This window comes from Narcine bancroftii, chromosome 6 (genome assembly GCF_036971445.1).
Source record: "Narcine bancroftii isolate sNarBan1 chromosome 6, sNarBan1.hap1, whole genome shotgun sequence".
In the NCBI taxonomy this organism is placed as follows: Eukaryota; Metazoa; Chordata; class Chondrichthyes; order Torpediniformes; family Narcinidae; genus Narcine; species Narcine bancroftii.
Genome location: NC_091474.1, coordinates 5,574,169 through 5,599,137, shown reverse-complemented (window position 1 = coordinate 5,599,137; position 24,969 = coordinate 5,574,169). Strand labels below are relative to the sequence as shown.

Sequence of the window (24,969 nt, the reverse complement as noted above, 5' to 3'; positions counted from 1 at the left end):
TAGTTGTGTGGAATATAATGCCCTGGATTTCTAACCATGAGATCCCAACCTCGTGTGTTCCTTTGAAGTGCCTTTTCAAGTGAGTTACAATTTCTAAACTTTTAAGTTTGGTTTAACTACTTGGAATTTAACCTTCTCAAAGCCAATCTACACACATAGTTTACAAATAATAAGACAGCATTTCCCAAGTTTGCCTTGAAACTTAGCAGAAAACTATTGTCTTCCTGAAAACTGTAGGGTGAGCAAAAATTTGTACCAGTTCCTCAGTGAGAAAGATGGGATGTAGATTTATGTTTGCATGGTGTGAATAATAAACTGACCAGAATGCATCACCATCCTTTTTTAAATTATATTCTCATTCAAACAGATTTATTTAAAATGGGGTCTAAGAACATTGGACTCTGCCAGTTATTAGGTAGTTTCACACTGCCCCTGAAAGCTGGTATTTAATCACCTTTTTAATGTTTTATTTATCTGTCTGAACACAACCAACATGGTATGGGGTGGGGGGTCATTTTCATCCAGGTACTTACCTGCCAAGGTAGGTCATATCAGAATTGATGTATTTCACATCAGCTCCAGTGTAAAAGGCTTATCCGCCTACCCGGGACAACAACACTGTATTGCTGCAGGTTCTGACTCCTCTTGCACCAGGATGCCAGGTCCCTATGCCCTGAACCAGCTTTTCTTGGATCAGTGTGAACGCTCTGATCTGACCCATCCCAGCTTTAAACATGCCACTTTACGGAGATCTCAGTGTGAAAGCCCTATTGATTAGGTGGTGTAGGCAAATTTCTAACCCATGTATTTGAGAATTTCTATACTGAAAAAGCATAAGCAAAATCCAAATTAGAGGATTATCATTTGCCAGATTATTGCAGTCATGATGGCTATGGGGTAAACAGTCTGGGCCCATTTAATGATGAGATCAATGGATGCAAAATCACCTCAGTGGTAGATTCATAGAAATCCCATGGACCTCATATCAAAGTAAATCCCAGTGAAGACAAGAGTTCTCTCCACCTGATGATCATTGGGCAAGAGAGAATAAAATGTCTTGAGTCCACATAGAATAAATATCCTCAGTGATTTTCCATGCTTAACAGCAGACCAAAGATTTCCAGCTTCAATCTAGAAAGAGTTGAATGCAGAAAGATTCACCACCTCACTTCTACTGACTGCTGGTGGCAACGTGGTGCAAGGGTTGCAGCCAGAACTCTTTCAGGTGTGAGAACATCTGCATGAAGGCATAGGCTTCACCAATTGAATGTCAGGGAGGAAAATTTTCATCATCTCATCACTTCCACCAGCTCTTGCCCATTAATCTCTCCTCTCCTCCTTCACTTGGTCATCCTGTTTCAAGGAGAGTCCATGACAAGAAGCAATTAGATATGATAGGAAAATAGCAAACTTATGAAACTTTATTGATGTTCACAAATAGCACTTTCAGATAAAGAATTGCCACCTGGAATTCAGTGGTGTTTAGGACAATTACTACCCATGTTACAAACGTAAATGGAGCAAATTTTTAAAATGGTGTACATAATATAGGCATTTTAATTTGCAACTGAAAAGCCAGGACCATAAGACCAATTCTTTCAGCATGTTTTTAATTTGTTCCTTATAATATCTTACCACTTATTGGCATATGAATGTGCAATGCTTTGAAATATCCTACCCTGATAACTTGTGCAGTTTTCTTATCTACAGAACTTGCAGAAAAAGGTAATGACCCAGCTTACGTGCTTACACTGTGTATCTGTTGTAATAAATGCCACATAAGCAGGGTTGATGGAGTCTCTGTTTATGACATGATTAGCCAATTAAGTTTATTTTTTCACAATGTTACCAGTAAATGTGGCTATCTGGAAAAGCAAAAAAAAAAGGTACGAGTTCATCTCATAGTTTATTTCCATTTATTTAAAATTATTTGGCCGCTACTGAGCAGGTTCGATTCATTGAAAGCCCAGCACTGTTTAACTTACCCTGACAATGTATTTCAACAAATAGTAAAAGATATTGCAGTACTAACACATACACCAGTCACCAGATAAAATAAATTATTAACTTGAAAAAGAAACACTGTATTTTCATGTTGATTCTTTTTCTATTTGAAAAAAAAGAGCTTTTTAAAATTTTTGGATAATCTATTTTTATCCACTGGAATAAACTAGACAGTGCAATCGGCCTGATAGATTGTGGAAATCACTGTTCATTTGCTTTAATTCTGTGAGGTCATACTTCCAGTTCACCAGGGATGCAGCTTTCTCCTAGAATCTTTGTGGAGTGCCAGAGCAGATGCAGCAAGTCCGAAGAATTCCAATTTGGGAATATGCCCAAATCTCTATTTGAGGAACAGTCCCTCCAATCATCTGAGTGGCAGGGAATAGTACTGAAGGTCAGCAACTGTAGGATCTTTTTGACAAAAAGATATCGTTGACGTTTCGGGCCTGAGCCCTTCTTCAAGGCGAAATCAGTAAAGGCCGAAGCAGGATATATCAGAAGGTCTCAGAATTCAAATGGGGAAGGAATCCAGACCAACAAAAGGTGTTAATTGGATGTGATAAGGGTCGAGGTGGAATTCATCATGTCTATGCGAAATGAGCAGGCAATAGAGAGATGACAGGGGAAGCAAGGGGTGGGAATTTTAACAAGAGCCAAAGAAATCAATATTAATGCCATCAGGTTGGAGGGGGCCCAGTCGGAAGATGAGGTGTTGTTCCTCCAATTTATGGGTGGTCTCAGTCTGGCAATGCATGAGACCATGTACAGGCATGTTGGCAAGGGATAGAGAATTGAAATGGGTGGCCATCAGGCGATCCACATTATTATGGCGGACAGAGTGGAGGTGCTCAACAAAGCAATCTCTCAGTCTGCATCTGGTCTCTCTGTCTGCCGCAATAATGTGGATCTCCTACCACCTGCAAATTGGAAGAACATCACCTCATTTTCTGACTGGGCACCCTCCGTCTGGATGGCCTTAATATCAACTTCTCTGGCTTTCGTTAAAATTTCCCCCCTCCCCCTACCTCCTTGCTTCCCCCATCGTCTCTCTATTGCCTGTCTCATTTATGTGACAGACATGATAAATTCCACCTGGACACTTATCACATCTATTTAATGCCTTTGGTTGGTCTGGATTCTTCCCCCGTTATTTGAATTCTGAGAATTTTGGATATAGCTTGCTTCTGACCTTCCTGATTTTTCCTTGAAGAAGGGCTCAGGCCTGAAATGTCGGCGATATATCAAAAACATGTTCCCCCAGAATTTGTGTTTTTACTACAATCACAGCATCTGTAGCCTATATGATTCTCTAAGAAAAAATGTAGTTTAATTTACTTCATTTCATTGAGTTAAAGGATTTTAGTTGGACTTTGAATATTCTTGTGAATTTAACTATTTTGTTAAATTTTTAATCCTTGTATAAACACAATGTGGTTCATCTGGCTGCCCAAGTGTGTGGTAGTTTTGTCTGTGTGTATCCCATCTGATGGCATTTCTATGCATTAGGCTCCACCTCCAAGCAGGACCTCATTGACAAGGATCGACATGTCTTTGGTCAGGAAGATGATCCCAGTGTACTTATGGAGTTCCGCATTGAGTGAGGGTGGCTTATTGCTGGCTGAAAATTTTGGGCTATTATATAAAAAAGAATGGTAGTGAGAGGAAAAAGCTGGAACTAAGAAATAGGGTTAATTGGATCAAGGAGCTGTATCCAATATGTTGCTCAAAGATTTGAGCGGGTGAAGAAAATTCCAACTCCAGCATCTGTCATGGAGAAAGAAATATTCTGCTGAAATGGATGTTGCGGTCGCGCACTTACCTTCATTAGGAGCAGTGCCAGTCACCGCTGATGACGTAAGCTATGCAATGTGCATGAGTAATAGCGGGCATTCACGGGTGTGTTAAGAGTCAGTATATGGGTGATGGATCTCAGATGCAGGAGGACAAGAGCAAGAATATGGCAATGAGCCAATGAGAAGGTCAGAGGAGTTTGGCTGGGTGGTGTTTGGAGAGATGTAGGATGCAATGTTGTGTCTAGTGAATAGTAAAGAAAGTCAACTTCATGGTGTGCTGGAGGAAACGAGTGAGTGTATTCTTCATTCGTATGTAAGCTGTGGTAAATCAGTACAGTTACAAGGACCATACCTGGACCATACTGAGTGCAGAGATCCAGCAAACTGAATTACAATGGAATTAGATACAGTTCTAAATTTAGAAATAAAGGTCCCAGTGGAGAGAAATCTAGACGGCTAAAGAGAAAGAACAGGTAAGCACTGGTGGGAAATGATCAGGATAAATTAACCACACTGTGTCAGACAAACAAAGCATATAAACTAACACAGAGTCCAGGAAAGAAAAAATTCAGAAGCCAAGTGGGTCCCAGTCCTTAAAAGCTACATTTTTACATTTAAATTTTAAATTTAGACATACAGCACAGTAACAGGACCTTTTGGCCCACAAGCCCGTGCTGCCCAATTATACCCAATTGATCTACAACCCCCATTATGTTTTGAACAGTGGGAGGAAACGCACACAGACATGGGGAGAATGTACTTACAGATAGCACCGGATTTGAACACTGTACTCTGGCGTTAAACAGCGTTGCACTAATCGCTACGCTAATTGTGCCGCCCCAGTTGATGATGTATAAAATGTTAAAAAGACACTATATTAAGGTGATGCATATGAATAAAGATTGCATTCATGGATAAATAAGTAGAAATAGATCAAAGATAATTGCAATGGTAACATTGTTGGAACTTTTTTTCATGCGGTTTGGTCATGTGTATATATTATATATATATATATATATATATATATATATATATATACAATCTTTTTGGAAGAAAGTACAATTGTTTCTGGAATACCTGTATAAGATTAAAATACCTTTAGATCTGACAGTATTTTATTGGGTAGTTTGCAACCTCTGAAAGGTCTGGGATTAGATAAGTTTCAACTTGCTTTTGTATATTTAGCAAAAAAATGTATTGCTAGTACATGGAAAGATACGAATATGATTGATATTAATAGATGGAATAATGAGATGAAATATTGTTTAATAATGGAAAAAAATCACATATGTTTCGCATGATAACTATAGTTTTTTTTATTAATAAGTGGTTGTTATAGTCAGAATATTTACATTTTGATTTACATTGATTAGATCTTAATATGTATGCTTAATTTTTCTTTATTTTTTTTTCTCTTTATGGCTCTCCTTAGAAGAGTTGGCTGAAGGAGGGGTTCTCTTTTTTCCCTTTTTCTTTTATTTCTTTCTTTTTTTCTTTTATATATATAAAATATATCGTTCATGTTTAGTTTATTGTTATATATGTTACTTATTATCTGTATTTTGAACGAATAAATAAAGTTTTTTAAAAAAAAGATAATTGCAATTTCAGAAAGATGGTTCCCAAGGATGGGAGTTTAATATCAAAGGAGGTGATGAAAGGATGAGAACAGAATAATGGAGGGGACAGATGTTTGCCCAGAAAATCAAAATAACTACTCAGTATGGAGTGAAAGTAAAAGGCGTAAAGAGGAAAACTGAAAACCTCAGCCCAGTTAGTCAAACATCAGTAGAGGGTCCATTATAAAGGAAATGATAACAGGACACTTGGAAAATATCAACAGGATTACACAATGGCCACATGAATTTGCAAAACAGAAATCATGTTTGTCAAACTATTACAGTTTTTGAGGATGTAACTGAGAGAAAGGATAAGGGAGAACCTTTATAAAAGGTCTTTAATAAAATACCACATGAGAGGTGCGTGTTTAAAATTAAACCACATGTTACCTGCATGGATAGGTCACAGTGGAACCCAGCACCTGTTTCTGCAGCAGAATGTGTAAAATAAAAATGTCTTTATCTTCTATTATAATTCTCACAATCTTAGTTTTAATTCTAATTTGTCACTTCTTTGAATGGTAGCACATTTGTCTCCAAGTAAGATTCCCAGAGGCTTGAATACTAAATCTAGGGAAGAGAAGAGTGCTGAGGGAAACATTCAAAGATGACTTTAAACTGAGGCCCCATCTTCCTTTGCAGGTATTTCACATGACATTATTTCGTAAAATAGGTTAGATTGCCCATAACTCCTTAATAATCAATGAGCTGCCGTTTCAACATTTCAGGACGGGACTCAAGGTGTTACTGAAACGTTGACTGACTATTTCTACCCATGGATACTGCCTGTCCCACTTAGTTACAACAGATCCTCCAGCTGAATTCTTCCAGCATCTGTGGTCTTTGTGTTTCTCCAGAACAACTATTTCTCATCTTTGAATTCAGTGAGTAAAGCAAGTTCTCGGTTTATCCCAAGATATCAGAACAACCTAAAAAATGGTTATACTGCAAGTAATTTATGTAATGAAATCATTTCCTGGATAACTGAAATGGAATAATATTTGATTGAGAGATACATAATCATTTTGATTTACTGTATCAAATAAAAAAGGGTTGGTGAAAGGGTAATTAGTACTATAAATTCCACACACACCCAAATAACCATAAAACTTTAGATAAGGTGAAGGGAAACGTCACATTGCTGAACCAACTATTTTATATGCCAACGTGTACATAATCAATTGTATCATGGTATTCTGCAATCCAGAAGGAGACTTTTCAGTCAAGTGTGCAATTTCTGAAAAAGTATTTTCAATCAAGTCAAAATATTATCTAATTCTACTTTTTAAAATATTAGATTAATTTTATACATGTAATGAGACTTTGGAAACATTTATCCATTTATTTTGCTCTACCTAATGACTCATATGTTGATTTTTGAAAGTGTAGAGTAATACAAATCTATGCAATATATTTGGATTTGCAAAAAGGTTTTATATTTAAAAAATTTAGACACACGGTAACACGGTAGGTAACAGGCCATTTCAGCCCACAAGTCTGTGCCACCCAATTTACACCCAATTAACCTACACCCCCTGTATGTTTTGAATGGTGGGAGGAAACCGGAGCCCTCATAGAAAATCTACGCAGACACGGGGAGGACGTACAAACTCCTTACAGACAGCATGGGATTCGAACCATAGTCCTGATCGCTGATGCTGTAAAGGCATTGCACTAAACCCTCTGCCAACCTTGCCATCCAATATAATAATATAAAAGAATAAGTTAAAAGAGAATAAAGCAATATTGTAACTTAATTAATAAGTTGTTAATAGAAATAGTGAGAGTCCTTAAATGAGTTCCTGATTGAATTTGTTGTTGTGATAGTGGAGGGGTAGCAGCTGTTGTTTTCAGGAAGGCAGGATGAATTATTGGATTCCTGTTTGTGTCCCAGTTATATATAAGCAATATTACTGACTTACATGAGAGGATCAAACATAAGATATCTGATTTTGCAGTTGTTACAAAGCTAAGTGTTTAGGTAAACAAAGAGAAAATATGAACGAGTCCATAAGGAGATGGGAACCAGTTAGTTAATATACAGTATAAGAAGGCATATTGTAGATGAAGCATAACATGGGGCAGTTTGTGGTTATCCATTTAGGAGGGGAAAATATTTATTTTAAGATGTGAGACTCCTAAACGTTGATATTTTGGGGATTTAGAGGATTTTTTATAAGAGTGACAATGTGCAATTGGATCTTAGATTTCCACACCTCTAGCAGTTGTCATCAGGGAAGAAGTACAGGTGCCACAGGACTCATAATAACCAGGAATAGTCACTACCTCTCAACTATCAGGCTCTTGAACAATAGACACATTCAGAGACTCATTTAAGAGGTTCGTGTTTTACTCCCTGTTTATGACTATATTTTAAACCTACATCTGGATTTGCATAGTTTGTTTACAGTTCTTTCTATCTTTGAGTACATGTACAGAAATGAGCCTAGCCGACAGGAAAGTGAATCTCAGGATGTCACATATGAATTATCTCAATAAATCTGAACTTTCAACTTTGATTATCATGGAAAATCAGAAGGAAATTAAAAAGGCAAACAGAATGCAGGCAATTATAGCTAGCAATTATTGGAAGTGTTGGACAACTTGATTTGACTTTTGTGAATCAAATATGCAGCTTCACATACAGTTTAATCCCTTTACGTAGGAAGGAAATGCTTCCTTCAGAGCCTTCAATAGATAAAATCCAAGATTGGCAGGTTGCATTAAGAAGAGATTGCATAGAATGGGAATCTAATCTGTGCACTTTAGAAGCATGGTAGATGATCTTATTGAAACCCATTGAACTTCTTCAAAGTTCACCAGAGCTGTTCTTGCTGTTGCCATCAGGAAAGAGGTCTAGGTGCCACAAGACTCATATCACCAGGTTCAGGAACAGCTGCTCCCCCTCCACCGTCAGACTCCTCAACAACAAACTCAATCAGGGACTCATTTAAGGACTCTTACCTTTCCACTTTATTAATTTTATTTCCTCACTGCATTGCACGGTCAGTTTTTCTACATTTCTTTATTTACATGTGTACATTGTTGAGTTATTTTTTTTTGCACAACCAATAAGTAGTAATTCTGCCTCGCCTGCAGAAAAAAAAGAATCTCAGTGTTGTATGTGATGTCATGACAAAAAATATGAAATCTGGTAAATCCTAAGAAACTGGCAACAGAGTATAGGGTTTTGTTACAATTATTTTTTAAATCCAGAATAAAAAGTCTTAATTATTGAACAAAGGGGTAATTTTCTTTACGGTGGGTTATAAATCTTTGGCATTCTCTGGTCCATAAGGTTGTAATACACAACCAATGGAAATATTCAAAACTGAGACAGAATTTCCACAACTCAAGGGGTGAAATGAAAGCTCAAGTGAACATCACAGAAATTAACTGATAACCTTCACATTAATGAATAGACATAAAGAGCTATATGTCTCTTTCAAAGTGACCATTTTTACATGGCCACTTCATGAAACCCTTGCCGGGTGTTGTGAAATCATCGTGGAAGAGAAACAAGCTCTGAAATTTCCATGCAAGAGAGGCAAATCATCCTTATGAAGAAACAATTCTACAAAATATTTGTGAGTTTTGAGAAGTCTGATGCCTTACACCTACTCCATAATTTCTTTTGAGCAACAATTTAAAGAATCTAGTTTCAAAAAAAATAATGTCTTCAGAATTATGCCTGAACTGTAATGATTGTGGGTTTTGCCACACACACACACACACACACACACACACACACACACACACACACACACACACAAACACACACGTATACATTTGCGGATAGTGGTATTAAGTTTAGAGTTAAGTAAGAAGTGTTATTTTATTAATAGTTATGAATTAAAAATTGTTTTGAAGATACCACTGTCTTGGTAAATTTATATTGCCGCTGGTCTAGAACATAACAGGAAGCCATTGAGCTCATCCAAAAGAGATGATTATGTCTTGGTTCACCCAATAGGATGTGTTGGCTTGCAAGCCCTACCATAGCAATCTGGTGTTGTCTGAAATTTCAGCTTGGGCCAGATGATGTTGACCTTCTGATCGTTGTATGTGGACTTCCTGTATAGTTCTGAATCTCCAGTCCTAAACTCCTTTGGTTCATTCGTGGCTTCTGATTTAGATACTCCCAGATCATCTTTGTAGAAACACACACATCAATGCATTTTCTGATAAAGCCAGTTACCACTGTAGCATATTCATTCAGGTCTGCCATTGAGCCCTGGAATATTGCTCAGTTTGCCATGTCCGGGCAGTCAAGAAGCCACTCTTGTGCCTCCCAGACTATGCCTATACAGTCTTCACTGCCTATCTTGTGCTCTTCAGTTGCTGCCTGCATGCCAGGAGAAGCACAACCTAGTAATGGAGCAATAGGCATCTTTGATGTTAGTATAGCAGTGGTCAAGAGTTCAATCTTCAGAAGTTGCAGGAGATATGCTGGTGGTAGTTTGGGACTACTTTCTATAAGCTGGCTTGATTGAAGTCCCCAGAGATGACTGAGAAGGCATTGGGATATGCTGTATGATGTTTGTTGATCACTGCGTGTCGATCCTTCAGTGCTGGCTTAATGTCTGCCTGTGAAGGAATGTAGACCACAGTCAGGACAATAGAGCTGAGTTGCCTCAGGAGGGAGAGGGACCTCAGCATCAGATGTTCCAGATGTGGGGAGCAACCCTGGGACAGGATCGCCACATCAGAGAATTATCCATGAGGCAGACACAGCCATTTCTTTCTTGACTCGAGGACGCTGTCCAGTCCATGCAACATATGGAGAAAACTTTGGGCTGAAGGGCTGAGTCCAAGGAGCTGGGGGTGAGCCTTGTCTCTGTGAAGCAGAGTACGCACCAATTCCTCATGTCCCTCTGATGCAGCAATCATACCCTTAGATCCACCATTTTATTCTCTAGACATTGTATAAGGGAAAATACTAAGAAACTTGTAAGTTTGCAAATGTTTTAGTGTGCTTATTGTATGATAAATGTAAGACAGTAAAACCTCTATAATTCAGAATTCAAGCAACCGGCAAAAAAAAATCACAGAAATAGATTAAAAAAATACTGGTTTAAAATTGGTAAGCCTCGCCATTAGTTCGCCAATCATGCAAAATGCAGACTCAAGCAATCGGAAAATTCACTTATCTGGCATCTACCAATCCCCAAAAATGCCAGTTACCAGGGGTTTTACTGTATTGTGAGATTTCTAGCTTGGGTAGTCACTTTGAAAATTTGGGTAAAAATAAAATTGATGATTTGATAGATTGTTTTTGTTACTTATCCAAAGTATTTTCAGGACATAAGAATCTTAGCATGAGTATACCATCTTACCCTGCCAGCCTGCTCCACCATTCACCAAGATCAAGGACAATCTTCATTTTCCTACACTGTTCCTGTACTCCTTCATATCCACAGCCCACCAAAGCAAAGTATTCCAAAGATTTCTAAGGGAAGGAATTTCTCTTCATCTCAATTCTAAATGGCCTTATCCCTTAAATGTAACCTTGGTCCCAGACTCCTCAGCCAGAGAAAATCTCTTCCTTGATTTCATCTTGTCAAGCTCCAAAAGAATTCTGTTTGAGTGAGATCACCTCTCATTCTTACAAACTTTGGAGAACATCGGTGAAAAAAAATCAATCATAGCCTTACACAGTCAATTAGCTTTTTTCAACTGCAGAAAGGGAAATTGAACGAATTGACACGATTCATGTCCCATGGGCACGCTGAAATGCTCTCCAGCCACAAATTCCCCACACCCTATGGATATGTGCCAAAAGCAAAAGTTAATAGTTGTGGATTGGTGGATTTATTAGGGCTCACAAAAAGCTTGCGCAATAGACCACTGTTGAGTTTATGAGTTTACTATTAGGTTGGCCTAATAGTGCCTATGTATAATATATGATCTATTGGCAGCAATCAAACTATAGCTATCAGTCTTCCACAAATAAGTATAAAGGGAGTTCATAGGTCTTTAGTATTCAACCTGGTATTTTTGAAACTTTCCAGCAGTACACATAATGTGTCAGCTGAGATTCCGCAGCATTTTCCCATCAGAAGTATTTTCATCGGTTGAAAAGTTGTGGGTTCAAGACTTCCGGTAAAGATGTGAACACAAAACAATCTAAACTGACACCCATGTATGAGGGACCTCATTCAAAGGTGACCCCCTCAGACAAGACACTAAACCAAGGCCCAGTCTGTCTTTTCAGATTGAGACACAATATAAGTGCTACTTCAAGAATAAGTGGGGGGGGATTCTCCCCTTGGTTTGTCTAATAATCATCCTAAGCATCTCAATAAACAAATTGTCTTGTCGTTACCACATTGCTGATGTTGGGAGAATATAAATTGGCTGTCATATTTCTTTCATTTACGCCTTCAAAAGTATTTCATTGATTTCTTAATGACTTGGGTATCACGATATCACAATGAGGAGGAGGTGCTTCATGAAAGAATACAATAGTTATGGAAGAAATTGACACTGTCTCTCTGTGAAAGAAAGTTTGTGGTGCAGCTTTCACATTGACACCAACATGTTGGTGAACAGCCCATTTTAAGATAGCAGCTAATCGGCGAGAAAGTGCGCACAGGAGAGCACGTCGCTTTCCTTTGTGCTCACACACACAGACCCTTCATACACATGCACGTGCACACAGCTTACAACAGTAGTTCTCAACATTTTTCTTTCCACTCACATCCCACTTGAAGTAATCGCTATGCCATCGGTGCTCTGTGATTAGTAAGGGACTGTTTAAGATGGGATGTGAGTGGAAAGAAAAAGGTTGAAAACCACTGTTTTAATCATACCTCATTGACTCGTTATGTGCACGGTTTCAGAACTCCAAAGGAAATGGGCCAATGACAATTTTTCTCAGGCAAAAATATTTCAGAAACAATTAGGTCTAGAACAGTGATTCTCAACCTTCCCTTCCCACTCACATCCCACCTTAAGCAATCCCTTACTAGTCACAGAGCACCAATGGCATAGGGAATACTTAAAATAGTTTGCGAGAACCACTGGCTTAGAGGGAACTCTGCTTAAGAGTTGTCAAGGGTGCAAGTAGTGGTTAACAGTTATTATTGACAGTCTCTCCTTCATATTAGTCAAAACTAAGATTTTAATACAAAAATTATAGTAAAGGTCTTGATGTGGTTTTCGACAGGTTTATTCCAAGATGTAATTCTATTTTTTGTTACAGCTTGTTTGACTCTCTGTATAAATATATGTGCTTGTAGAAGTAGAAGGCGTGTCTATTGAGTCAGTGTGGGTGGAAGTCAGAAATAGGAAGGGAGCAATCACTGTACTGGGAGTAGTCTATAGATCCTGAAATAATAATAATAATAATAATAATAATAATAATAACAATTACAGCACGGAAACAGGCCATTAGGCCCTTCTAGTCCGCACCGAACCAAACACCCCTTTCTAATCCCACCTCCCTGCACAATGCCCATAACCCTCCATCTTCCTCTCATCCATATACCTGTCCAACCTTTTCTTAAATAATACAATTGACTCCGCCGCCACTATTTCTCCCGGAAGATCATTCCACACAGCTACCACTCTCTGAGTAAAGAAGTTCCCCCTCATGTTACCTCTAAACCTCTGCCCCTTAATTCTTAACTCATGTCCTCTTGTTTTAATCTTTCCTCCTCTTAACGGAAATAGTCTATCCACATCCACTCTGTCTATCCCTTTCATAATCTTAAATACTTCTATCAAATCCCCTCTCAACCTTCTACGCTCCAAAGAATAAAGACCCAATCTGTCCAATCTCTCCCCATACTCCAGATGCTTAAACCCAGGCAACATTCTGGTAAACCTTCTCTGCACTCTCTCCACTCTGTTTATATCCTTCCTATAATTAGGCGACCAGAACTGCACACAGAACTCCAAATTAGGCCGCACCAACGTCTTATACAATCTCAACATCACCTCCCAACTCCTATATTCCATGCAATGATTGATAAAGGCCAGCATACTAAAAGCCTTCTTCACCACCCTATTCACGTGAGTTTCTACCTTCAGGGAACGATGTACCGTCACTCCTAAATCTTTCTGCTCTTCTGTATTCCTCAATGCTCTCCCATTTACCACATATGTCCTATTCTGATTCTTCTTACCAAAATGAAGCACCTCACACTTATCAGCATTAAATTCCATCTGCCATTTTTCAGCCCACTTTTCTAAGCAGCCCAAATCCCTCTGCAATCCTAGAAAACCTTCTTCATTATCCACTATTCCACCTATCTTAGTATCGTCTGCATATTTACTAATCCAATTCACCACCCCATCATCTAGATCATTAATGTATATAACGAACAACAATGGGCCCAATACAGATCCTTGAGGCACACCACTGGTCACCGGCCTCCAACCTGACAGACAATTATCCACTACCACTCTCTGGCCTCTCCCTTTCAGCCAATGTTCAATCCATTTGACTATCTCAAAATTTATACCTAAAGACTGCACCTTCCTAACTAACCTTCCATGTGGTACCTTATCGAAGGCCTTACTGAAGTCCATATAGACAACATCCACTGCGCTACCCTCATCCACATTCCTAGTCACCTCTTCAAAAAATTCAATCAGATTGGTCAAACATGACCTTCCTCCCACAAATCCATGTTGAGTACTCCTGATCAGACCCTGTCTATCCAGATGTTTATAAGTACTATCTCTAAGAATTTTCTCCATTAATTTACCTACCACAGACGTCAAACTTACAGGCCGATAGTTGCCAGGCTTCCTCCTTGAACCCTTTTTAAATAACGGAACCACATGCGCAATGCGCCAATCCTCCGGCACTATCCCCATATCTAATGACATTCGAAAAATTACCGCCAGAGCCTCTGCTATTTCCTCCTTCACTTCTCTCAATGTCCTGGGGAAGATCCCGTCTGGTCCTGGAGACTTATCCACCTTTATATTCTTCAAAAGCCTTAAAACTACACCTTTTGTAATCTCTATATTCCCCATATTTACCCAATTTGCTTTTTTTATCCCACATCTCCCAATATCCTTCTCCTTAGTGAATACCGAAGAAAAGAAACTGTTCAATATCTCCCCCATTTCTCTAGGTTCCACACACAGTTTTCCACTCTGATTTTCTAAGGGACCAATTTTGTCTCTAGCTTTCCTCTTACCATTAACATATTTGTAGAACTCTTTTGGATTTGTTTTCACCCTGCTTGCCATAGTTTTCTCGTACCTCCTTTTAGCTTTCCTAATTCCTCTCTTAAGATTCCTCTTACATTCAATGTATCTTTCAAACATCTCCTTAACTCCATGCTTCTTATATCTAATGTACGCCTCCCTTTTTCTTTGAACCAAGTTTCCAATATTCCTTGAAAACCACGGCTCTCTCAAACCTTTTGCCCCTCCTTTTAACCTAACAGGAACATAAAGCTTTTGCACTCTCAAAATCTGATCTTTAAAAGACTTCCATCTCTCTACTACATCCTGCCCATAAAACAAATTGTCCCAATGCACACCCTGCAAGTCCTTTCGCATCTCCTCAAATCTAGCTTTTCCCCAATCAAAAACCTCAATCCTTGGCCCTGATTTCTCTCTTTCCATAATGACATTGAAGCTGATGGCATTATGATCACTGGACCCGAAGTGCTCGCCAACACTAACCTCCGTCACTTGACCCATCCCATTTGCCAACAGTAGATCTAACACTGCTCCTTCTCTGGTCGGCACCTCTACATATTGTTGTAAAAAACTATCTTGCACACATTTCACAAACTCTAACCCATCCATTCCTTTCACAGAATGTGTTTCCCAATCTATATGTGGAAAATTAAAATCTCCCATAATTACAACCCTGTGCTTATCACAAATATCTACTATCTCCCTACAGATTTGCTCCTCTAGGCCTCGGTCCCCTCCGGGTGGTCTATAATACACCCCTACAAGTGTAACCTCTCCTTTCCTACTCCTCAGTTCCACCCAAATAGCCTCCGTGGATGTGCCCTCTAATCTATCCTTCCTAGGCACCGCTGTAATATTTTCCCTGACAAGCAATGCAACCCCACCTCCTCTTGCCCCTCCGACTCTATCACACCTAAAACAACGAAACCCAGGGATATTCAGTTGCCAATCACATCCCTCCTGCAACCATGTCTCACTAATCGCTACCACATCATACTTCCAAGTATCAATCCACACCTTCAGCTAATAGCATACATTAGATTTAGGAAGCAGGAAAAAGGAAGGGCTCATGGGAATTACAGGGTTGTTGTCATAGGAGACTTCAATTTCCCAATGGTTGACTGGCACCTCCTGACTGCAAGAGGGATAGATGGGGCAGAATTTGTCGGCTGTGTCCAAGAAGGATCCCTGACATAGTATGTGAACAGCTGACTAGAGGGAGGGCCATACTGGATCTAGCACTGGTCAGTTAATTTCGTTGACATAGTATACTTAACTTAAAAAGAAAAAAAATAAATACAAAAGATAGATAGGTAATAAACATTTACAGTTACCATATTGCAAGACAAAAAAAATGGTGTTACATTAATGCAGACAGTCTTTTTTTCTGCTGTTGGTGTCGTTCATGGTCAGTGGATCAAGTGGAGGTTCAAAAGCCTGATAGTTGGAAAGAAACTGTTCTTACACCTAGAGGTGCTTGTCTTCCTGCTTTTGTACCTTCTTCCCAAAAGTAACAATGAGAAGGGGTTGTGAGCAGGCTGAGAGAGTCCTTTGTGATGTTGGCTGCCTTCTTGAACAGTTATGTTTAAAGCCCAGAAGAGACCTTGTATTTTGTCATTCTGTCACTTGGTTATTTTTCACAGCCCTTTAACTGGTCACAGACATATCAGTTGCCTGGCCATGGCTGTAAGCTGCATTAACCAGGGCAGGGAAACAACATCAACACATTGACGTTCAAATGGATCTAAAGATGACCCTGGGAAGTGGCGACATGTTGGAATGGGAAAACTGATATACCTGTATTGTGAATACCTATTTATTTCTCCTTCTTTATTTATTGCTCTCATGGGAAATTGAGGTAATTTACAATATTATTCTTGATGTACTTTGAACACCTTTGTGGCTGCAGCAAATAAGAATTTTGGTGCATCTGTACATTGTACTGATGTTTATGACAATAAACCCTTCTCATACTCAGAGTAATATATCGTGCTCATATTGGATGTATTTTAGGAACATAGGGACATAGGAAGTAGGAACAGGAGTCGGCCAAAAATGGCCCATCGAGCCTGCTCCGCCATTCAATACGATCATGGCTGATCTAATTTATGACCTAACTCCACCTACCTGCCTTCTCCCCATATCCCCTAATTCCTCTATCATGTAAAAATTTATCTAACCGAATTTTAAATATGTTTAATGAAGCAGCCTCAACCACTTCCCTGGTTAGAGAATTCCAAACATTCACTACTCTCTGGGAAAAACTATTTTTCCTCATCTCTGTCCTAAATCTACTCCCCCGAATCTTGAGACTGTGTCCTCTCGTTTTAGTTTCCCCGGCCAGCTCAAAAAACCTTCCCACATCTATCCTATCCATACCCTTCATAATCCTTTATGTTTCTATAAGATCTCCTCTCATTCTTCTGGACTCAAGCGAATACAATCCTAGATGATTTAATCTTTCATCATAAGTCAACCCCTTCATCCCAAGGATCAACCTAGTAAACCTCCTCTGGACCGTCTCCAAAGCCAGTATATTCTTCCTCAAATATGGAGACCAGAACTGGACACAGTACTCCAGGTGCGGTCTCACCAGTACCTTATACAGTTGCAACATGACCTCCCTACTCCTGAATTCAATTTTGTAATCTGACAGATGAATATGAAAATAACGAACAATCATCAAGAGATTAAAGTGAGTGGTGTAGGTTCTTCTTGGCTCAAGATCAGCAGAACCTGCAAAAGATGATGAATGCAGCTCAGGACATGACCCCTCTCCCTCCAGCAACACTTCCAGCTGCCTCAGAAAGGTAGGCAACATATTGGAGGACGCATTGCACCCTGACAACCCTCTCTTCTCCCTCCTCCATCAGGGAGATGGTTTGAGTGTGAAATAGTTCACCAACAGGTTAAAAGACAGCTTGTTCCCCATCAGACTCCTGGATAAACCTCACAATAGTATTCCCTCTTTGCCTTTGCTCTGTACTAACGGACCTTTTCACCATAACACGACCCACTGTAAGGGGCTCTTACCCTTCCACTTTTTTTCTAGAGATGCAGCACAGTAACTGGCCATTTCGCCCCACGAGCTTGTGCTGCCCAATTACATCCAATTGACCTCCAACCCCCAGTACATTTTTGAAGGGGGGGGAGAGGAAACCAAAGTCCCTGGGGAAAACCCACACAGACACAGGGAGAAACTCTTTACAGACAGCACGGGATTCGAACCTCAGACCCAGTCGCTGGCATTGTAACAGCATTGCGCTAACCACTATACTAATCATGTCCGTTCCCCCCCCCCCCCCCCCGTACCCCCGTACTGCTGTATTCTTGTTGAGTTGGCTGCTCGCAAAACAATCCCCTCTCACTGTACCAGGTATAACATGACAATAAACTTGAACTTGGCTGCAAAGCTAGGAAGGGTTTTGTCCAAAAATGCTTTAAAGGGTAAATGGGTCCTAAATTTGGTGTTAGGAGATTGTCATAAATAAACAAAGTTCTGTTAAAAAGTTCTGTTGAGAACATCAAAGTTTGAAATGGACACACCTTGGTTTATGACTGGGTCTATTGAGGGCAATTCAGATAATAATCAAAATCTACAAAAGACGACAGGTTTAGGCAAACAGAAATTGGATCCAGTCATTTAATCTCATATTCCATTTGCTTAGTATTAAAATTAATCCAGAGGCAGACAGAGAATGAAAATGAAAGATGGATTAATGTCACGGTTAGAAACAGGGGAGGCAAGAACTACAATTTGGAGGGTCAGAGACCGTGATGGATGGAGAGACATGATCGCCCACGTCAAACAGCAAGGCACCTGAACGAATGTTGAAAGGATTGACTGCAGAGTTCATTGCAGATAAATTGTCGCCCAAACATCATTGCAGTGAATTACACGATTCACCTCCCAGGGGGTACTTATATTTATCTCATGACTGTCCCACTGAAACTGTAAATAAAACTTCAGTCCTGCCTAACAGTTTTAGTAACAATTTCTGATGTAATTTGCTATGGTTTTCTACTGTTCAGTAAGATATCCTGAGATTAATGCGGTCAACTTGTTCCACCTGCTGGGCGAAACAAGCATCTTCTTCTGCTCCTCCATCCACCAAATAAAATACAATTCAGGGCAATCTTTGTTTGAGATCAATGGAAACACCTGGATACGTCATGGGTTCCTTCTTTGTTTAAAGACACAGATTGTGTTTTTGTGTTATTGATTTTGAAAGCATTTATTCCATTTTCAATACTCAGATAAATACGCTTATTTAAATTGAATTGTTATTTTTCAGATCAATCTGGATTTGATCAATAAAGTTATTAATTAGACAGGGACAGAATGTTAACGACTTCCATTATTCTCCAAAATATCTCCCCCAATAATTTTGCCATTGTTATACAGTTAAAAACCAATGTTGTCTGGAACTCAAGCTATCGACAGCCTCAAGCAACCATCAATCAAAAGTCGCAGAAAATAAGTAGGAAAGTTCACACACCTCCCCGTTAATTCGCCAATCCACGCAGCGTGCAATTTCAAGCAACCAGAAAAATTCATTTATCCAGCATCTACTAATCCTCATTAGTGCAGGATACCAGGAGTTTTACTGTAAAAACACAATGCTGGAGAAACTCAGCAACAGGAGTTTTACTGTGTTTTTCTGGGAGTGCAAATCAGTATGGCAATAGGATGGTACTGTTAAAATATTACAGATAATTAAAAAGACATTGTAAGTGTAAAATTACATCTGTGTAAAATAAGCTTCGATAATACCAAAGAAAGCACCATTCCGTTACGCTGGTGCTGGAGGGCTGGTTCTGCTGCCTGGCCCTTACACATTGGAATTCCCTCTCTAAAATGTCCCCTCTTTACCACACATACTGCCTTAAATGCACTCCTTAAAACTTTAGAAAACATCATTCTCGCTTTATCGTAGAGTTCAACATTTGGATTAGAATTCTTACTTTTGGTTACATGATGTGAAGTTTTGTTGTGAAGTTGCTAGATCAATATAAATTGATTTGAATTTAAAGTCACTATATAAATACCATACAAAGTTCTTAATCTCTTTTATTAAAATCTGATGCAATTAATGCTATAATTAATGATTCTAGTAGTAAAGCCAGCTTCTATAGTTTGCAAACACAAATGAAACAGACTAAGTGTCAGAAAAGTACAACATGTGGTGATATAAAATATTTTTAAAACAATAATGTATTTTAACAGTCTGTCTGAATCAGACCAAATATTCCAGAGTTAAAGCCAACCATAAATCTGTGACAACAATGTGGCCAAAGAATCCTAATGCAATGTGCCAGAAAGACACATACAATGGGATTGATTTTTTGGTTGCTATCCAATTGCATAAAAATTCAGATGAAACCAGGAACATCATTTAAAAAAAAGAGGCCACATTCAAAAAAGTGATAGAGCTATAAAGCGTGGAAACAAGAAATAACATGCAGGCACAACAGTGGGCCGAAGGGCCTGTATGGTGCTGTAATGTTCAATATTCTATGTTGTTCCCAAATTGACCATGTTAAACAAGTTGCCCATCTAAGCTGGTCCCATTCTCTGCCCTTGGCCCATATCCCTCTAAACCTCTCCTATGCATGTAGATTGAGTCCAAAGGCAAAAACCTAGGTCCATTTGCAGCTACTCCTTATGTATAAAACCCAAAGTATTTGGCACATCTTTTACAATTACAAAACATGTTCAAACACTTTGTGCAAGTTCCACCCATCAGGAAATTACACAAAGGATCTTGCCAATTGATTCATGTTTCTACTAATGTCATTTCACTGCTATATTTTGTGCTCGTGGATTAAAGGGCCACATCACTGAGAAATTGTGAATTAAATAAATATCACAGAGCTATCATGAATTAATATATCTTATTGGTGCAAAATCACAGAGACAGCAGCCCTGGGCTCAGATCAAAGTCAATGGAAAGCCATTATACATTTGAGGTAAAAACACAAAGCCTGGGACAATTCTGCAGTCAAACAGTGTTAACAAAAATTTGACTCATCCCACTTTCTCCAAAAACATCCGCCGGACAGAAGGGCTCAAAGCCCTTTGTTTTTCTTGACAAGAGACCCAATCAATCGCCCTATACCACCACCCTCCTCTGCCTAGCAGAACTCATTCTTATCCTCAATAACTTCTCCCTTGATTCATCCCATTTTCTCCAAAAAACACTGCTGAGTTTCCCCAGTTTTGTGTTTTTGCTTCAATCATGGTGTCTGGTGTTTCACTTTTCATTACATATTTGTGTCTTCAGGCCACAGATGCTTCTATCTGTGGCCTGAATGTTGCCACACCTATCACAGGTTTGGGGCACCTTACAGCACAGAATCTGATTGGCCCATTCCATGTGTCTCCCCTTCCCCTTTAACAACAGACAGGCAGTTCTGTGACCCTATGACCTGCCAGGATGAAGGCCAATTTCCACATCAGTCCTGATCACACTTCCTCTTAGGTCAAGGGACCAATAATCGCTGAGTCATCAATCTTTCCACTGCTTGAATTCTCCCACCCATCAGCTTCATCTCTCCTACTTTTAGATTCAGATTTATTGTCAGAGTGCATACATATCACAGACAATTCTGAGATTCTTTTTCCGACGGGTGAAGTGGAATTATCATTTATTAGCAAAGCAAAAAACCTGTCTCAACATACACATGTAATCAAATAGATAAATGTCAACAAATTGACTGTGCAATACACAAAGAAAAAAAATCAATAAATTCCAAAAGTAAGAACCCTTAAATAAGTCTCTGTTTGAGTTTGTTGTTGAGGAGTCTGATGGTGGAGCAGCTGTTCCTGAACCTGGTGGAGTGAGTCTTGTGACACCTGTACCTCTTTCCTCTGTGGTCTCAGAAGGGATGAGGTTTTAATTCTTCTTATAGCATTCACAATATTGAATTCTTAAATGTCCCAATTATACAATATCTTTCCGTGACCCCAATTTTGCATTACAGCAAAATACCCCACTTAGTTATGAGTGAAATCCAATTTCTAGGTATAAATATTTCAGCTATCTGCAGAAATAAATAAAATACAGCTGAACTAACAAGCAAAAAACTGCAATGCTGGAAATCCAAAACAAAGACAGACAATACTGGATCAGGCACCATCTTTCCGGAATAGTGAGAAGACTCGAGTTTTCATGAAGGGTAAAGTGGAAATGAAAAATGTCAAATCTAGCCAAAGTTGTAAAGGTGAAACAGTAAAACCTTTGGTATCCAGAATTCAAGAAACAAGGAAATTTTAAAAATTAAAATAAATAAGAATAAAACAATAGGTAGAAAAATATGCGTTTAAAATTGTGAAAGTAAATGCTTTCTGAAGTTACATAAACCTTTGGTGAAGATGAGAGCAAATATTCAGCCAGCGGAGGGAGAGTTTTGGTCAGGGTTTGCTTGTAGCAGCTGTTTGAATAAAGTTGTGTGAAACAGCAATGGTGTCGCCCAGGACGAAGAGCTGTTTCATGCCTCTTCCCATTGGGGTGACTCTCTTAAAGTTATCCTTGCTTCGTAAGAGTCGACCGGTCAGAGGGTTCACTGTAAACTTGGGGGAGGGAAGAATTAACAATCTATAATGCTATTGTTCGTCTTTTGGGCGGCTCCATGGAGGGGGAGGAACCTGAAGATGCAGCAACGATTAAATGCTTTCAAAAAATGTGACTGAAAATAAAGTAAAATGTTTTAAGGTTTATATATTCATGCAAGTGAAGTTTGTTCAGGGTAGTATTTTTGTCTTTTAAACTGTTTATTATTAATACAGTTGTATTAGGTAGGTATTGTAAGAGTAAGTCTCAAGCTACTGGAAAATACACTTGTCCAGCATCTTCAGATCCCCGGATACCAGGGGCTTTACTGCAATTATTTTGTTTAAATGACAGAGCAAAATGGAACAAAAATTTGAAACATGAGAATTGAAACAAGAAGATACAGACACATCCCTGAAAAAAGAACTAGGTCTGTTGAAGGGTCATCAGCCTGAAATGTTAACATTGCTTCTCTACCTGGCTTGCCCAGCATTTCTAGCATTTTGTTTCCATAATAGCAAATATCTATTTCATTTTAATCATTTCAAAACCAATAATATTCCACCTGTTTTGCAGCTTTCAATTGGAATTCAAAGCCACAATCATATGATTTACTGCCATTAAATAAATAGAAGACATTGGTTCCATCTAGAATTGCTGGCATTTGTCAGTGAAATCGAGACCATTGTCTCCACATGCCATCTGTTGTGGACGAAATGTTAAACCAAGATCTGGTCTGCCCGATCAAGTCTTTGCTCCAATTGGACAAGGTATTGTGGAAACCATTCCTGGAGTGAGATGGATTAGGTGTCCTAGTTTAAGAAAAAAAATTACACTTGCATTGGAGGAAGTTCAAAGAAAGTTCACAAGTCCTGTGATGAAGGGGATGATTGACGAGGATGGGCCTGCATATTGGAGTGCAGAAATGATGGTTATTTAATTGAAACACATAGGGTGCTGAGAGGGTTATCGAGAACCAGCAAGCATCGATTCAGAATAAGGGATGTGGATTTGTTCTCTTAGGTGGTTGTGAATATTTGGAGTTCCCTAACATGATTAGATCAGTAGGCCTTCTCCTGTTCCCTTTTTTATGCTTCTATATACACTAATAATGAGTTATTTCATTAATTTATTAATCTTAAAGCTCAGAATGTGGCCATTCATCCTTGCTTGGTTGTCTATATGCTAGAACATAGAACAGCACAGGAACAGGCCCTTAGGCCTACGATGTCTGTGCCGAACATGGAGCCAAATTAAATTTTATTAGAGGAACCTTATGGATCAAACAGCATCAGAGGGGACCAATGAATGGTCAACATGAACCATAAAGATGAACCCCTTGAACATGGCAGTCTCCATAGTGTTTTCCTCCCACTGATGCCACTTGACCAGCTGAGCTCCCCCAGGAGAGTGAGTTCAACTTCAGGTTCCAGCATCTGCAGTCTTGCGTGGTCTCCAGTAAACTGACCCTCTGCTGCTGGCACGCAAGACCTGCCTCCCCTCTCCCTGCTGCTGGGACGCAAGACCTGCCTCCCCTCTCCCTGCTGCTGGCACGCAAGACCTGCCTCCCCTCTCCCTGCTGCTGGCACGCAAGACCTGCCTCCCCTCTCCCTGCTGCTGGGACGCAAGACCTGCCTCCCCTCTCCCTGCTGCTGGCACGCAAGACCTGCCTCCCCTCTCCCTGCTGCTGGGACGCAAGACCTGCCTCCCCTCTCCCTGCTGCTGGCACGCAAGACCTGCCTCCCCTCTCCCTGCTGCTGGCACGCAAGACCTGCCTCCCCTCTCCCTGCTGCTGGGACGCAAGACCTGCCTCCCCTCTCCCTGCTGCTGGCACGCAAGACCTGCCTCCCCTCTCCCTGCTGCTGGCACGCAAGACCTGCCTCCCCTCTCCCTGCTGCTGGGACGCAAGACCTGCCTCCCCTCTCCCTGCTGCTGGGACGCAAGACCTGCCTCCCCTCTCCCTGCTGCTGGCACGCAAGACCTGCCTCCCCTCTCCCTGCTGCTGGCACGCAAGACCTGGACATCTTCATCCTGAGACGTCTCCCTGTCCATCTATTTTCCCTCTAATAATTGTATCATCCGTACACTGCCTGGCTCTCCACACACATGGATGCCTCGTTTTAGTTTTTCCCAGTTGAAGGTTCTACTTGCTGATCTATATTTTCCTGTCAACATCACGAGAAAATGTTAGTTAACTCTTGGCCCTTTTACACTGCCCTTAAAAGATAGGAATTAACCACCATTTTACCGCTTCACTTACCTGTGTGAACGATCGTGGGATGGGGGGGGGGGGGGGAAGAGTCATTTTCATGCCAGAACTTACCCGCCAACAGAGTATCAGAGCCGATGCATTTCACATAGACTCCTGCGTAAAAGGTTTACCCGCCTACCCGGGGCGCTGTCGCTGTTAATGCTGCAGGTCCCACCTCCTTTTGCCCTGGGATGCTGGGTCCCTACGTAAAAGGTCACACTGAACCGGCTTTCCTTCGTTGAGCGTGAACGACCCAAGCTGGCTTTCAACATGGATCGTTCGCATGCCAATTAAATGGCAACTTTCTCCAATCCACGAGATGAAAAGAAAACCCTGTCGCAATCTAAGAGATGGAAGTATTGCCCCCCCCCCCCCCCGGCAGTGGTATTTTAGTTTTGATTTGGGATTTGACCATTGTTAAAGTAAAAATGAACAGTGCTTCTACCGCTTAAATGGGTTTAATGCTCCAACCAAACGTCATGAACATCCACCCCAGTCCTTGTGAGATCCTGCCCTTCCACCCTATCTCCAACTCGACCTGTTGCCCCTCCTCCCGCACCCCCCCCCCCCCCCCTTTGTTATTC

At 40.1% G+C, this 24,969-nt stretch overlaps 1 long non-coding RNA gene across 1 annotated transcript; it reads right to left on the bottom strand.

Moving 5' to 3' along the window:
* Window positions 1–891: 891 nt before the first annotated feature.
* On the bottom strand, window positions 892–24,935 carry LOC138735638 (uncharacterized). Its single transcript, XR_011339832.1, has 2 exons — window positions 24,458–24,935; window positions 892–1,353 (listed from the first exon to the last, which is right to left on the bottom strand). It is a non-coding gene; the product is annotated as an uncharacterized lncRNA (long non-coding RNA).
* Window positions 24,936–24,969: the final 34 nt, after the last annotated feature.